The sequence below is a fragment of the Nothoprocta perdicaria genome, unplaced genomic scaffold (assembly GCF_003342845.1).
Source record: "Nothoprocta perdicaria isolate Ctin4 unplaced genomic scaffold, notPer1 scaffold_139, whole genome shotgun sequence".
Lineage (NCBI taxonomy): Eukaryota > Metazoa > Chordata > Aves > Tinamiformes > Tinamidae > Nothoprocta > Nothoprocta perdicaria.
In genome coordinates, this window is record NW_020454527.1 from 508,607 (window position 1) to 526,625 (window position 18,019).

Below are 18,019 nucleotides of genomic sequence, written 5' to 3' on the forward strand. Positions count from 1 at the left end.
GTCCAGCTCTCAAGTTTGTGAGGAAAGTAGTTGCAGATGATGCGCTTATTTATGCTTTCTGCATCTATGGGGAACTGCCATTCAAAGGATCTAATCTTTGCTCACTCCTTTTGTAAACAGCCACTTGCTTCTTTTGAAAGTTTCCTGCCTTTCTCTGGCGAAAGAAGCACACTGGAATACATACAAGAGAGATCAGGCAGAGCATATCTATCATAAACATGTAGATGCCATTTCCAGAGAAACTTRAAAAATACACTTCCATTTGAAGTCAAGACCTCTATTTGCCTCCTCATATAATACACAGAGGAGAAAGGGCTTTTTTTTTTCCATATTAATCCCAGCCACATTCAATTCTTTTGCAAGGAAACCTGCATCTTTGCTATTTTTATGGAAAGAAGTGAACAATTTCCCCATTGCAATGTCATTTAGTTGCCTACATATCATGAAGATCACATATAAGTGAGGTTAAATGAGTAAGTTGAAATGAGACTTTTTACAGAAAAGAGCAGACATCAGACTGGATCAGGGAAGCATCATGTAGCCTTACTATATCATCTCTGACAATTTTAAAAACAGTTTTAAAGTGGCTCTGTCATTACAAGCTAAATATAGTCCTTTCTTTAGTCTGACAGAAAAACTGTATCCAACTGGGTCTTAGAGAACTGGCTCAAGTTGCTAGTAAACAGCTCACTGAAATGTATACAATTGAGATACAATTTCTCACTTGTAATACAATTGAGAAAAATGCCATACACACAAGTCTTTCTGGCTGATCCATATGAACAAAATAGAAAGAATATTCTTTTGTCTCTTCCATTGAACTCTTTTTTTTTTTTTTTTTTCTTTTTTTCTCACCAATATGGAAAGTTCCTGTGATCTGCTGCTAATTTGATTAACTAGCATTTCATAATGAAATGCTCAGTAATCTATATTTAAAATAGATCATTGTCTTCAACAAAAACCCTAATAAAATTTAGACATGCCTTTCTGGAGATCTTACTGAAATCCTAATCTAGTGATATTGCTGCAATCTGTCTGATTCACCTTCTTCTGCTTGTATCTCTGATCTGGCCGTTTCTGCCAGTGCTGACTGGTCAGTGGCAAAACGATACCATGCCATTACCAATTACCCTGGTGGGGAGTCCACACGAGGGCTGTTGTGAACCTAATGAGGTGTACCCAATCAGGAGGAAAAGGCATCTCATTTCCATCCCCTGGGTGGTAACTAGTTTGTGAAAGCAATCAATTCTTTGTTAGGCTAAAAAGTGGAAATAAGCAAACCTGTATGGTTATTTGATGTGATCTACCATGTAGCTAGAGTGGGAAGAGAAATGGACAGCCATGGAGAAGCATGGGTCTGTTCTCTAATATGTCTTGCCACTGGGTCAGTAGTCCCTACTAGCCAATACAGCACTGGAAAATCCTGTCACACAACAGCTTAGGTAGAAAGCTATAGAGCTGCAAGCAAAGACGGCCCACAGAAGCAGCCCCTCAACACCACGGTGATTATGGCACCTAAAGCACTGTGAAAGAATAGGATGTCTTTGGTTATTTTGATATTCCAAAATTAATTTTTCATTTAAGTTGGAACAACAACAACAAAAAACAACTCCTAAATATCTTGTCATTCACATTTATGGAAAATGCTATAATCTGCCTTCCAAAGTTTCCAAACAACAATTTTTTTTTCAATTTTATTAAATTGACAAAAGTGTTGTCATCTCTTTCCCTCAAGATTAGATTTTAAGTGTGTTTTTACAACATGCTGTAATTTTTAAAGCAAAAATGAAAACTAGAAAAAATATTTGTCATTTCAATTTTCACACTGAAAAATCAAATAATTGAGCTGAAATCGATAGCAAGCGAGTATTTTCTGAAGAGGGAGACTTAATGTGAATATATAGAAGCATCTCTTTTAAATTTATCTTGCATAAACTTTTGTTTTCCCATTTAAATATTTTTCACATCATATTTTCCCTTAAGCATCAGTATTAGACCTTCAGATATGAACTTATTCCTTCAAATATACACATCCTTGTTTTTTGCTCTTATTCTCTTTCTTCTGTTCATGTCCTCTTACTGCTGTTCCCTACCATCTTGTCAAGTTCCATTTGCTTTCTTTGCAGGGCTTTTTCTCCTCCATTTCCAATGTAAAACACTAAAGCAAAGAAATGATAAATAATATTGGCATCCATATCTGATGGGTAATTTATAATATTTAGTAAAATATATGAAGATATATGAAGATATACTACTTTTATTACTGCCTCTGGCAAAACCTTTTTTTTTTTTTTTTTTTTTTTTTTTTTTTTTTTTTTTTTTTTTTTTTTTTTTTTTTTTTTTTTTTTTTTAAACAAAGGTATACTGTTCATTTGAAGACCTGCTTTCAGTACCCCAGGTAGTTTGGAATACACTGGCAGTATCATCACCCTAGAAGATTACAGTGATACAAGTAAAGAAAACTTTAGGTTCTGTTTTTTCGGAAACACTTGTAGAAAACATCTCCTAATGCTGAGTAAGGGTTCTGTGATGGGGAGTAGAGCGACTGCGCAGAGAAGTCTACAATCCTCCTCTCAATTTTCTTTTTTTGAAGAAATATTACTAAATATTACTATCATGAGTCTTCAATATGCAGTTTGTAAAATAAAGAAGACAGTATTTCTGCCAGTTCGGGTTCAAAGGGCATTAGTGTAATAAATCAGGGGATGAGGCTGGTTTTCCAACTGATAGATCTGTTCTGTTTCTCAAAGAGAGGATGGATGTAGAAATGATTGAATTTAAACTTATGACAGATGTGTGTGTGTGTGTGCATGTGCACATGCATGTGGTATTTTTTTTCCTTTCTTTTTGGTAATTGGGACAGATAAAATTTAAATAAATTCTAATGTTTCCTTTTTGGATTTTATTTGTCTATCAGCTGTCATTTGCACACTAAGACCCTATTCTCTTTTTCTTGACAGTCATAGACATAGACAGTCATTTCATCATACTARACAATTGCGTTGGTTAGGCACAATTCCCTCCCGGTAATTCCAGGCTAGTTATTCCCACTCACCTGCTTCTTCTTCATGTACTTGGAAATGATTTCCATCAGGACATGCTCCATAATCTTCCTGAGGACAGAAATTAGGCTGACTACCCCAGTTCACCAGTTATTCTTGTTTTTTTGGAAGATGGCTGTAATCTTTTCCTTTTTTTTTTTTCCAGTGATCAGAGATCTYCCTAAACTGGCACAACCTTTCAATGATGAAAGAGAACAACCTTGCACCCTGAGGTTCATTAGTAACAAACCAACAAGAAGTAGAATAGAGAGGCAGAGTAGCATACACATAACTCTTGGATGTTGTGTATCTTTACTCCAGGCTTTATGAGGACCTGTGACTGACACTTCAATACTTTCTCAGAATATAAAAATCAGTAAATGGATGTTAAAATAAACCAGATCTTAATATATAAGTGAAATATTGAAGTGTTGTGTTGCTTGTAAACCTCACAGAACTGTTGACAGTTCACGTGAAATTATGCTTTGCTACCAGTATCTGCTGGCCTGATTTTAAGAGCATTTGAAATGTCCACTGAAGAGGATATTTTGAATTCTCAGCCCAGCCTGCAGGGATCTCAGACACATTCAGGATTAGTTAAAATGAAGAAGGTATGTCCTAGTGAGGAGAGAGTTATCCAGTGTGAATATACAAAAATACACTGATGTGACCACATGTACAAAAAAAAAAAAGGAAGGAAGGAAGGAAGGAAGGAAGGAAGGAAGGAAGGAAGGAAGGAAGGAAGGAAGGNAAGGAAGGAAGGAAGGAAGGAAGGAAGGAAGGAAGGAAGGAAGGAAGGAAGGAAGAGAGATAGAGAGAAATATCTCTAATGTAATTCAGGCCAGCTCCTCTTAGGTTAGATTTATTTCACTAGTGACATGCACAAAATTGGATGGCATGAGTATCAGCCAATTTCTTGCTTTTGTCCACACCCTTGTTTATATCAGTGACTAGTATTTTTAACATATTTAAAGTATATGTGGCCACATCAGTGCATTTTTGTATATTTACCAATATAAAAGTATTTGTAACTTTTTATTTAGTTTTCTTAGTTAAATTTGAAAAATAAGTTGAACAAAATCAGGTCTATGTGTCCCTGGGAAACTCTGATTTTCCACCTGTGAAGTGATTCTGAGAGACTTGATGCTGTGCAGGTAAAAAGTACAGTGCTATCAAATGCTATGATTATACAGTAACAATTATATTTATTAAGACTAGATACTAATTCAGAGACTTTTTGTCACCATACAAGATAGTATATGTTAAACCCAATGAATATAAACCATTTGTTTGGCTGTCAGATGGAACTTTTGCAAATATAACAGTTTAGATATTTCAAATGGACTTCAAATGGATTCCTGGGCTGACAGTGAGGATATTCTGTGTGTTATGTTTTCTGCAGAAATGAATATAGGACTATGAAAATACCTGATATTTTAAAAAGAAATCTGATTGTGCTTGTGTTTAGAAGTAAGCAAGTGTTCTACAATTCTCTACTACTGTTATTCTGTGCTCACAGGTTGAAACTTTCATCACAAAGACTGCTGATTCAAGAGTGGTGACAAAATGAGGGAAGCAAAAGATTATACTGTAAATAGATTATAAACTGAAAAGGTTTTGTTCTTAGCAGTTGTCAGAGAATAAATTACTCTCTTAACATCTCTTTCCTCTACCTGAAAAATAGGACTAAACAATTTCTAATTGCCTCACAAGAATATTGGGAAAAATAAGCCTTAATTAATTTTTCAAAACCTTTATGAATTTTCTCAATTAAGGCATTTAAAATTGCAAAGCATTATATTATTATGTTCACTATTTATGATTGGGGAATTTTCTATTTTAAATGAATTGTTCCTGGCAAGTTTTGTTTTTCTCTAAATTTCCTAAACATAAAAGGTCTTTTTTATTTTGGTTAGGGTTTTTTTTTTTTTTTTTTTTTTTGAGTAGTTCCTCAACTATTATGATATAAATAAACCCCAGGTATTCTGATACCATATATGTAACCACACAGCTGCTGTACTTTTCTAGGATTTGCATCATCCCATTTTTAAGTGCTTGCTATCTATTGCAGGCAATGCCATTTTATATTCATTTTGGGTGCAGCATATTACAGAGGAAATGCACATGCTGTGTGCTTCCATAGAGRTTTGTTTACTTGTTTTCTCTTTACTCTGTAAAATCATTCAGGATATGAACAGAAAAAAACCCTCAATTCTTTGTTTATGGCAAAACACACCATTAATGTGTATCTTCCTCTTTTGTATTTTCTTTCTGGTATGCTGGTGTGCAGAATAATTTGCTTGCTAATTCATTTAAGGCTGCTCTTGTGAGGTGAGCCTGACTGAGCAGCCAGTAGAATTGGACAATTTGCAAGTATAAAAATGCCGGAGCATTCCCAGCACTAGGCATTTGGAATGACAAAGTAGRCAATTCCAGCAGAAGGGTTAAACGTGCATGGAGCTCTGCAGTACAGACTCCTGGAACCTCTTACCCCTCAGGGTGAAACTGTGGACAAGCTCCCACATAATCTGGTCTTCTGGAGAGGTCTTTCTTCCCCACCACAGCTATGTCCTCCTCCATGGTAAATGTCACCACCTCCTCTGGCTGCCCAATGAATTATTTGGTGCTCGTTCTTAAGCTTTTTATTGTCAAAGTGACTGTTTCTATGGTCAGACTTCACTGATCTTCATGGCTTTGACTTAAAGGAGTAGCTGAGCAAATGTATCTAGTAATAAGCTCTGGAGCAAAGACTGTGTTCATGTGGTGTTGCTGGGAGTGATGAAAACGACTGAGAAAGCACCTATCATGAGGCGGAGACTCAGCACAGGGACTTATATAGAGCTCCCTGCGCAGGCACAGCCCAAATTCTAGTACTGGATCCTGCAACATGCACAATGCCCACACAGAGGCACGGGTTTGTAGTGTATTTGCYAAGACATCACACACCTATATGTTATGACCAATAACAATCCTGCAGGACAACCTGCTTGCCTGTTCCTAAACTGTAGGGATGGAGAAAAATTCTGCTTAATTTGGTAGTTCCATCCTTGTATACAGGCACTTCTCATTCTCCTGTTCTCTGGATGGTTTCTTCACAGGATTATTTTCCTTTCTGCTCCAGGCTGTAATGACTGATTCATAAAGMGCAGAACTGTGCTTTGCAAGGTCAGCACCAGCAACATTATTACTGTGTGCATAGTTTATAATTCCAACACTCTTGTTTTAAACTCTGAGCACAGAGGGATGCAGCGTTTGTTAATTGGAAATCTCCCAGTCTCTTCTTTTTTGTGATGTATTATTAAAAAGCAAGCATTCTTTCTTGTATGAAACGGGAAACAGGTCTTATTTGCATTGTATTTTCAAAATGGATTATGGTCAGTTAAGCTGATTCATTACTGATCATGACTAAGTGCTTTTGTGACAGTAGGAAAAAAGTTGAAGTATCATTTTAGTGCTTCAGCTTCCAACCACTTTTTTTTTTCCCAACAGTATTGCAAGGAAATTAAAACTATTCTGCTACACATGCCAGGAAAGAATTTCAAAATTCTCAGAAAGGTGTCAGCAGATATAAATCCTCAGTGTAGCTATAATCACTATTACATGTCTCTCTCCCTATTTCTCCCTATGCACATAATATATGTAAATATATATAAATATACACTGTCTACAAAAAACAGAGTATATGCACTGGATCTACATACTGTAGACGTACTTTCATTATATAACTCAATAGTAATTCAATAAATGTGCAACCTTTAAAACATTTTGATAACTTAAAGATACACATTGAAGAGCTAATCTGAAATATCAATCTTATTTTCCTTCAAATGGGGCAATGATCCTGCCCACGTAGTACAAGCAGAGAACAGTGTCACTTAGTGTTGCTGCAGAGTCTCAGTGTATCTCTCTAGAGATAACAAAACAGAAATTGTGAGAAAGGTTTTAAATTCCAGGTAGCTAGTTCACACTCATGGGGTGGATCATTAGGATCATTAGGAAATGGTCCAAAGTGTTCCTCTTGGTTCACAGGCATTGAACTGTCTTAGTTGGCTTTGTGATGAGGTTTGGCATCCACAGATTTTATGGGTCAGTTTATTTGGCCCTTCCTTAGTWTAACAGATACCACATTTTCCTGGATCATCAGTGTATTAGTTGCATCCAAGAAGTTGCATTAATCTACTAGTTTATGGCTCATAAACATATGGTTTATAGTGGGAATATAAAGGATACTTGCATTTCTGAACTTTAGGCTTAGGAACCTGCATATCCCTCATTTGCCACAGGGTGGAAACAATCTCAGGAACTTACCTCAATAATATAGTTTCAATAGTTCAAATTTAGCAGTTAAATACCATATGATACACATATAAATATAGCTGATGTGGAAATGGAGATGATGTGCTCTGAACTGAGCACATAATATGGTTTTAAATAACTGTCTGAATGCTTCTTTTTAGTCAAGGAAACAGCATGGGTCCTTAGGTGCTGTTCTGATCTAGGTATTTCAATCATATACTAGTCCTATATTTTATAATTCTAGCAAGATTTGCTTTTCTTTAATAAATGAGAAAACTATATATAGACACACTTATCTCCCACTAGATCTTTGGCAAATTATGACATAAACTTAATTTGAATTAATATGAATTCAGGCCAGAAGTTTTCTCTCCTAGATCATTAGTTTGGCAATATTTTCCAATGATCAAAGATAGCTACCTGTTTAAACTGATGAATGGAAGGGATTGCATAAGACATATTCCTTTTGTCACTAGTGAATGAACAGAAGAATCTACCAAATGCTCCTATTCCTTCCTACTTAAGGAATAAGTAAATTCATTTGACTCAAAAGGCAGTGTTTTGTGCAATACTGTAGTTTCCTGTTGACAAGTCAAGCAAGCCATCTCTATGTTCTCATTTCTCTTCCTCCTTGCAAAAGTAGATTTGTCTTCCCTAGAGATGCCATTCCAGAAATTTCAGTGTTTTAATGTTAATATTAGAATGAAAGACATTTAAGGCTGCAACAAAAATTGATCTAAAGCCATGAAATTTCATCTGAAAGGGGTTGCAAATTCCAGGTGGCAAGGGACCACACACTCAGTCTTGGATAAGGTATCACAAGATTTATTTATATTGCACGAGACATCAAGGACTTCCAGAGGTTAGTAAGAGAAAAATGAGGAAACAAGTAAAATAAGCTACAAAGCACTCTACTGGCTAACCCACGTGTGGTAACATACCTCAATCACCACAGAGGAGAGGGCAAGCATTGGTGACAGGAGGCAGCCACCTGAGTCCCCACTCAGTAGGGGTTTCAGTTGTATGTCCCCATTGCCAAAGTGGTTCCTTCTCCCCAGACACCACTGCSCATACCTCACTGTTATAAGCTGTGATAAAAGAAGCCCATGTGGCAGCAATTGCATTTGTAGCTTTTCCACCTGAAAAGAGGAAGTTCTCTTGGCCAAAGCTGCTTCTGCATCTCAAATGACAAGTTCTCGAAACAATTCTTTCTACATCCATCTACTCCAGTCATGATGACATGAGATAAAGACTCATGACACTCAATCAATCAATCACTCCCATCTGGTACCGCGCTAAACCTGACATACACCCATTCCAGCTCAGCCTATTTGTGTCTTTTTATCCACTGCTCTCACTGTGTATTTTCTTTCTTTCTTTTACATGACATTGGAAGAGTAAAGGATTTTTAAGATGAGAATCACATTCAGTTTATATTTCAGAGTTTGACATTTTTAGTACTTCAGTGGGGTTTAGGAGAGAGGAGAACTTGCTCCTCACTGAGCAAGAACACCAAATTAGTAGCAAGTAGGCTAATTAGAGCCTTTAAATTAAAAACTGACTTTGGGAATCCTCATTTTTAGGCCCATTCCTACTTCAAGGATGTCTTGCAATATTTTCTCACCAGTGCTATTCAAACCTTGCAGCACTTGCAGTACTGGGAACCCTCAAGCCAATGTGCTSCTTTTGTCACTTGGAGAGCTGTACTGACTGGACTCATGCAGAGTAGACTCAGATCTTGTGAGTAATTGACAGCAGAAAGACATGTGYTGGAAAATGCTTCTTTACCACTTTCCCATTCCCCTCTAGATATGTCATATTTCTTACTGGGCAGATTTTCAAATACATACACAGCATAAACACATTCCGCGTTTCTTCAATTCACTGCACTGCAATTAATCAGATTCAGTTTGGTACCTAGAAGCTGGGGAAGGCTGAYGGGCCCTTCTGTTTAGGACCAGGTAACTGTTTGCATTCCTCAGTCTTGTAAAGCGAAAAAAAAAGAACCATGAAATGTCATTAATAAAGTCTTCAGTATTTTGTCTTACAGGTGTCAGCTGTTCTCAAGCAATCAGTCATATAAAACCAGTACTGAAATACAACTGTTGCAGAATACAAGTGAGGACCATGGAATTAGCTTCAGCTAAGACCACAGCAAATGTCCTACAATTCACAGCAAAGTGAAGAAATTGCTAAAAACTTCAAAGTCATAATTCATTGGAGTGTCTGGGTTTTAGACTGGTCTTCTGCCTGAGTCCTTTTCAAGGCATGTGTGGTACTTAAGATGCATTTGCACTTTGTTTGCTGGAGTTATAATTCAAAGTGAAACTTTCTTTAAGTACCATCTTCARAAAATTAGCTTTTTTTAGACAGGATTTAAAGGTGAGCTTGAACCTCAAGTCAAAGAGAAATATCCAAGAAAAAAACAGTGTGGGAGGGATAATGGCCCAGAAGCACTATGATGTCCTTTAAGGTTTCACGTAAAGGAGATAGTAGACGGATCCTAAATACTTCCTAACACTTCTACATAGAAATATATTATAGTTGACCATGATGTGATATTTGCATGACTGGGCACTGTGACTCTGTGCCCTTGGCAGATGTAATTTGTTGAACAGCTGTATTTTTGTCTTCTGTTATATCATTGAACAACTTGGTGGCAGCATTCAAGAGTCCTTTCCTCAGGCTTCAGATGTGATGGTCTGATCTGTCTCAACAGGAAGCAATTCATAGTTAAATGTAGAGTGATAATTTATATTTTCCAGGCTACTCATTCTGGATATCTTGCAAGATAAGCTGTAAAGAATAGAACTGACCAACTGTGTGGCAATGGCAGTTTCACCTCACAGGAGGTAGAAAGTTGGACTCATCTGTAACAACAGGAATCCTACTGCTTAATYATAAAGGAGTGCCTCTGAGGTTGGCAGCATATCAAGCCATATAGGAGCCTAAAGGAGAAGGATTAAATCCAGAAGGAGGGACCAATTCTGCCACCATATCACTTTTAGATAGCTTATTCTGCAACTGCTTTCTAGCGCTTGGAAGAATACTGGAGCTGGAAGTCTCAGCATTATACCAGCAAAATTCATACAGGTTGTCTGAAGAGCTTCCTAAAATAACTGGRAAATGTTATCATGGTCAGGGATACAATTTATATTACAATATTCTGAGTGTGCACCTCTGGACTGGGAAGGAACTTTACTGTTTTCTAGTAAATATGAACCCAGCTAGGAGTCTCCACAGACATTCTGATTGCATAAATGGGGATGAATTCATCCCTTTTCCCCTCCATTAGTAATTCAATTTGTATCAGGAAAAGCCAAACAAAAAAGAAGAGTAAAAGCCCCTATGGTGGAGAGCAAAGGATTCTCTGTAAATCCTCTATCTGAAATGAACAGACTCTAGCTGAAAACGGCAGCACCCTCCAGCAAACTGTTGGAAGTTTAAAGCTGCAGCTCAGAAAACAAAGCTATAATTGTTCCCAACAGTAGCAACACATGCTACAGCTAGCAATCACCTGAACCATCTGCTCCTTCAAGTAGCAGCTCTTAACACTGGCATGTGATGGAAAGATCCCCCTTCTTCAGGCAAAGAACTAATTCACATCAGAAAATTACAATAAAAATCAAGTGGTTTTTAATATGCAGAAGATGCAACAGCAGGATTATCCAGAGAAAATACAGAGATAGAAATTGCGCCAGCCATGAATGTCTTTGCAACACAAGCCCAGTCCTGTTTCGCACAAAAGCTGACAAAACTGATAAGCACATTTTCTCCTTATAGTCAGAATTTATAACCTGGAGTGGCTGTTATAATGGAAAAGTAAATGATCTTCTAATACTCAAATCAATCTTGTGAGAAATAAGCTGAATAATGAGTTACAATTGCAAGAGATGAAATTAAGACAAGAACAGTTAAATAAGGATCTAAAGGAACAGATAACATTTTGCATGGTGTTGGGAACCTAAATTAGATTTTAAAATATATGCAGAGACAGAGAAAGAAGGGGAAAAATAAGGACTTGGGGCAGAGACCTCAGATAAAGTTGAGCCTTTTGATCAGAAATAATCAGAAGCAATATCAAATTGACATTATATGAGTAAAAAAAGCTCCACTTCAAATAGGATTTTTCATGCAACTACTTTTTAGAACTTGAGAGATAGATGAGGATTTCCATTTACAATATAAAATACTCCAGAATGTTACCAACTCAAATCAATTTGTTGCAGATGTGATTAGAAATTGTCTCTAAGAACATGGCAAAGCGCAAGATGTAGAACCAAGTTAATTACATTTCATTCACACTGAACCGCTTGGTGCCTCACACTCATGGATGGACTTCACCCTCTTACCCTCAATGAGGGAGGTAAGTATTATCCCCATTTTAAAAGCAGAGAATGAAACAATTGGTTTCCGTAAAATCACCTAGAAGAGTAACAACCAACCAAAAGTCTTTATACTGGAGGAATGGGGTATAAGATCCTGAATTCTAGAGATCAGACTCCTTAGTGTTGGTCATTATGAGTTTAGGTACCACGGCCCTTGTTTTCAATCCAGATTAACAAACCTTTGATCCTAAAGCTCTACATAAAGTTGGAGCCCATAAGAATGGATATGTCTACTGTGTGACCATTTCACTAATTATCCTAGCTTTCTATTCAAAGAGTAGAAATGGGTGCTGCAAGGATATGATTCTCTGTTTAGGTTGTTTTAATTATACCCAGCAAGAATACAAATGAATGCAGTGCTAGGAAAACACAGGAGGAAAAAATGCATTGAATCAGATCATTTGTATTGTGTCTAGAGGGTGGGGAGGAAGTAGGAGGGGGAAGCATTGTACCTCTTGAGGGCATCACATAGTGCTTGATGACAATTATCTTACGGGTCCTATCTCTTCACAGTTTAAAATAAAAGTAACAGAAAAGTTAGGAAGAATCTTTAAAAAGTCTCTTCTGCATTAATAGAGAATGAGGATGACATAATATATCTTTATTATGGTTTAATATTTATTTACCTATTTATCTACTTTCTCTCTCAGAGGATTTTAAAGGAATCTCTCAAGTTATCAGGCATCTTGGTACTAATTTCAATGATTCTGTCATGCAGGCTATATGACAGAGAAATTGTGAGGGGAACAGAAACTTACCTTGACAAGGCACCAATAAGAGACTGTAAAGAGGGATTTAGCTAAATAGAAATCTCAAATTTCAGACTGTTTCTGACATTAAGTTCATCATACCTGCTTTAAATTTTCAAAATAATACTTTGTATTCATAAAATGTGAAGAAATGYTTCTTAAAAATGTAATATGAAATGACAAAGAGAAACTGTGAGAGACCTCCATGTAGTTCACTCCTATCTGACTGGGACTTCACTGTTTTCCCTGGGGAACCATTGATATAGAAGAGCCCTACCTAATATTTCCCGTGTTGTTTAGCACTGGGCTTTCTTTAACTTCATCTGGCATTAGATGCATTCCTTCTAGCACAGCCTTGATTGTCATGCACAACCTRAAAGATGTTGGCATAATCAAGCTTTCATATAATCAAGGGAATGTTTAAAGTATTAAATGCATACCAAGAGACATGATTGTGTAACAGCTACCAGGCAGTTACAGATCATTGGCTTTGGAAAATCAAGGAAGGGAACAAATCTTTTATTTCATGTTATTATTATTTCAATGACATTTTGTAATGCAACGAAAGCCCCATAAAAAATAATTAAAGATATCTTTATCTTTATTGTATTGCTCTCTTCAATTATTTTCACAGCATCTGGAGAGTATCTCCCGGCTGAGGATGATTATTAAAAATAAAAATACTTTGTAAATAATAAAACATTCCTTTATGGCTCTCTTTTCATAAATTGTACATGAATCTCTTAGCACAATGTGAGGAAAAAAATAGCATGATGTAAATGGGAAACTGAGGCATGAGAAAACAGCTGTTTCCCTACAAGTTAGTGGCCGTAGTGCCACCATATAGAAGAATGATGGAATATGGAATGATTAGGATACAATCATTCTTGAAGTGAGTCTGTTGTCAATATCAATGACAGTGCTAAATTATGTAAGTCTGAAGACTTAAGTCATTCTCACTAAAAAAAATAAAAAAAAATAAATTAAAAAAAACCCCTAATTCTTGCTGGCTGTTAAATCAGTACTCAAGAGTCTTTGTAACACTGGATGAAACGTCTCRAGTCATGGGACTCAAATGACCCATGAGATTCAGGAGAGGATTCAGATTTCATATTAAGAATAAGGCTTGTTAGGTACRATCTGCTCATAGCCCAAAATCATATAATGGTTGTTTACCAGTCAGCTAGGTTTTACTGTAGCTGATGACCATGATTTTAAATTACAAATATGCCAATAGATGAAAATGTCTTTTAGGTGTGAAGGCAAAAAAAGCAGTTCATGAGAAGTGGAAGATCTTGGGAATCAAAAAGAAAAGAAACCTCTGCAATGTAAATGATATTCTATATGTGGCTTGAGAGCATGAAAGGGAGAGAAATACACCTGCTCTACAAAATAAATGCTCTTCACTGGAAAAAAAAAATCAATGTATATAAATTAAGGCCAGTATAAATGACTTGGGGATTATGACATTAAACTTTCACATTTTTTTCACAAATGTCTAGTTTTGTTATTTTTTTTTATTTCATTAAAAATTTTAGCTGGGGAGAAGAAATAGTAATATCACACTACAATGGACAATATTAAGCTCTGTGAGCTCCGAGATCTGTTCCTGATCCCACCAAATATTATTTCTGTGGTGTTATGCAGTTTCCTATTGTCAACCTTTTTTACATTCCTGTCGAGGCATATTGCTGATAGGTAAGACATACACACTTGTAAGACATCCAGTCCCTGCTCTGAAGAATTTGTTATCTCAGTAAAAAGAGGTGAAAGTGCAAGATCAAGGTCACCCATGAGGTACAGGAGGAATTTTAATCTAAGTCACTGCTAGCCCACCAAGGCCCAGATAATGTTCTCCTGAATGTGGTTATATCCAGCTCATGCTAATACTGAGCAGGGTTCAGAATTTATAATGAACTTCACAGAAATGACTCAATGACTATGACAATGAACTTCACAGAAATGACTAGCAACTAACAGAGTTTAGAGATATATGTTCCAATTCAAACAATCAAGGACTATGGGATGTCCTTAAAAACCTTGTCTGCAAAGGTAAATTTCAGCTTGAATGTGTGCTCCTGCCGAAACAGATAACAAYAGGGCACGCTGATATCAGTGGGTTGTGTGAATGTTCAGGGAAAGCTCACCACTACTTTTAGTCTCTGAATGTTGGAAGCTTCAGAAAAACTTCCAGTAGAAGAATGAGTAAAGAGTAAATATGGGTAGATCTTTACCTTCATCTTAGAGAAAAGGGAGATTAAATTTTGAGAAATTTCATGAACTATYATTGTCTATCTAGGGTAAAGTAGATTTTAACTTCTAGGGCTTTTTAAGTTAGTTATTTAGTRTTTTGTTTTGTTTTGTTTTACAACACCGAATGCAATCCAGGAAAGCAAAGTAAAGCAACTTGTAACTTGGAAATTCTTCCAGGTGTTGCTATTTTCTGTTGGTATAGCAGAAAATATTTTTTTTTCCCAAAACAAAATGTCTAATATTATAGGTGCAGTGATGCCTTGATTCTCTTTTATTTCTACAGAAATTTTATTTACCATCCTCTCTTTTTCTTTCCCTCTCACAACCTATGAAATATTTTAATAAAATGATAAATATAATTTTCATTTCACTTCAGTCTCATATATTTCACAAGAGAAAAGGTTAGGAGCAGTTCTGCAGCATATTGCATCATAAATATTAATTTATGTATTTTATTTGTACTGCAAGACTATGGTCTGCATTGAACTTGACAGAACTCACTAGGTTCTTTTTAAAGAAAGGGCTAATGCCAAAAAAYGGTGTAGGACTCTACTAGAATGCTGCTTATGACATTGTTTATATTCTATTATTAGTTGTAACAGTCATGACTTCAGCCTTCCTATCCCCTCCTTCAGATAGATGCATTTTTCACCCCTCAGCCATGCAATTAAAATACTATAGGGCAGGGCTAGTCTTAGAGCATCCATCTCTATTTCCCTTTGTTGCAGCAGGAGGTGGTAGAAATCACTTTACAAAAATTTAACATTAGCTTACTGTGGAGAAACATTCAAAACGTCCCTGGGTGTGATCCTGTGCCATGTGCTCTAGGTGCTCCTTCCCCGCTTGAGCAGGAGGTTTGGACTAGATGATCCCTAAAGGTCCCTTCCAGCCTCAACCATTGTGTCTGTGTGTGTGTGTATGTGAGAGGGAGGAGTCCACAGCAGATGATGTGTGTGAAATTTGAACCCTTGGCATGATCCAGCCTCATACTTTCAACCAAAGCAGAATATGCTGTTGTTCAGTGTAGCCTTGCAGGAAAAAACTCTTAATTTAAGAATAGAAAGAAAGCAATTCTACACAGATCTTGAGAATCAATCAATAGTGTCCTTCAGTTTCTGTCTACAGCTGTAGGCAGATAACTGCAATAACTCCTGAACTGTAAGTGACATTACACAGATTTGAGGATAGGTGAAATGATTCCATTATATGTACAATTCTCTTGAATTCTTTAGAATGAAAGGTATTAGGTAGATCTGTGACTACACCCACATACATAACTAAGCATTAGTAAAGCAATCAAAATTCCTGATGAAATAAAGAAAAAGGTAAAAGCAACAGAAATCTCTGAGGTTTCAAAGGGAGAAAAATTCAGATGACTCTAATGTGATAATTATAATTTGCTACTATTGCTGAAGAATCAACCAGAGGGGAAAAAAGGCACAAGAAAAGGTCAATGGAGAGAAAAGAAATATGCCCCTAGTATGGTCCCAATGAACAATTGCTTCCCTGAACAGCAATTAGAGCAATGGTTTTCTATTCAGCTTATTCACTCCGTCTTATCACTCAAGAAAAGGGAAATAAATCAGGTTGTTGCCTGACCTTTAAAAAACACTGGTTCCCTGTGAATCATCCTGCCACTGACACCATTTGATCGTCTTCTGAAGTCTCTTTCAATATATTCAGTAGCTGGCAATTACAGATCTGTGAGTCTTGAGTCTTCATGAAGCAGCCTTATTCCTTGCTTTTAAGGTAAATAAAATACAGCTATTGGAACAAACTGGAAGATAAATTTATCATTATATCCACCGAGCTCACAGAGAGAAAATCATTAACCTGAATGAGATCTACATGAGTCTATATGTGAGAACTCAACTTTTTTTTTTTTTTTTTTTAATATTAAAGCCTTTTGTTTCTTTCTCTTTCCAGTTATTTTTAACCTGTTGTACTGGCTCCTGCAAAGTTAGAGAAAAAATGACCAACCACTAGAAGAAATTCTCTATGCATTTATAGTTTGAGATGACTCATAGAGGTCTAGATATCTCTGATGAAAAAGAATGTTCCCACAGACATCCAAGAGATGTATGGAAAAATCTTCCTCCTGTTCACTTATCCAGTTTGGACAAGGAATYCTGAACTATGGTATTATATTGATATGAAAGACAGAGAATTCTTTAGCTTTGTTGCACCGAATTATACTGTTCGTCATTAGAAGAGCAGACAATGGGAAGAGAAAAAGTTARATTCTGTCCTCATCTTTCTGTCCACTTCTGGTCTACTCCATTTTTGGCCAAAATAGACCATTCAGAGAAATAAATGTGTGTTATTAAATTTAATAGATGTTTTGACCTAGAATTTATTGCCTTATCTGGACTGGAGAAAGTAAGGAAAAATATTTGCTTTTCCTGCTTTTCCTGCATAATGTACTCAATATAGCTCAAATTACACCTATATGCCTGACCTGTGTCCAAAACTGTGATCTGCCTTCCAACTTAGCTTAGAGAATCTTCTAATTCTTTACTGACAGTATATGTAACAGAAGTGAAAATAGGATCTTGGGCAATTGAAAATCAAGGAAATGCAATCCTTAAAAGAGCATCAAAATAATAAACAATCTTTTTTTTTACTGTCCTTTGTGGCTAAATTCCTTGAGAACTGGTTCATCTAAATTATCCATTTAGGTTGTTTGGTTCACCAACTCCAAGGCACTGCAAATGGATTAAACAWCATCCTATCACTAGCAAATCTATCACTAAGCAATTTTGACATATCCACTGATAATTTCACTAAAAACCTGTTCTTACTATTATTACTCTTCTATTATTTAGAAATCTTTTCCTCTCTTACAGAGGAAAAGTCCAGTTCATATCCATTTATTCTAATACCCTAGTTTTCCTTTAGTTTAAATAGCTCTTCTTCCTTGGTCTTATTACCTAGGTGTGTTTAGAAACTATATTCCCTCTCTGTTTTGCTTTTGCTAGGTTGTGTAAGGCACTTGCTTCTGGTGCCTCCTAGACAATAAACTGACTATTCTGTTTTTCATATAATAGCTTTTTTTTTGCACTTGTTTTGGGTTGTTTTAGTCTTGAATATGGCTTAAATRTATCCACATTTGTCAGCGTTTTAGAAAAATTTTATTAGGATGACTGGAAACTTTCAATCTCTGGCATGAGTTTAATTGTGGGAATTGAATATTTATTTTATCCTTTTGTCAATGCTGTTCTGTAGTTTAAATAGCTTTCTTCTTTCACTAGTATTCATCCTTCTGTTTATTCATAGGTAGCAATCATCTGAT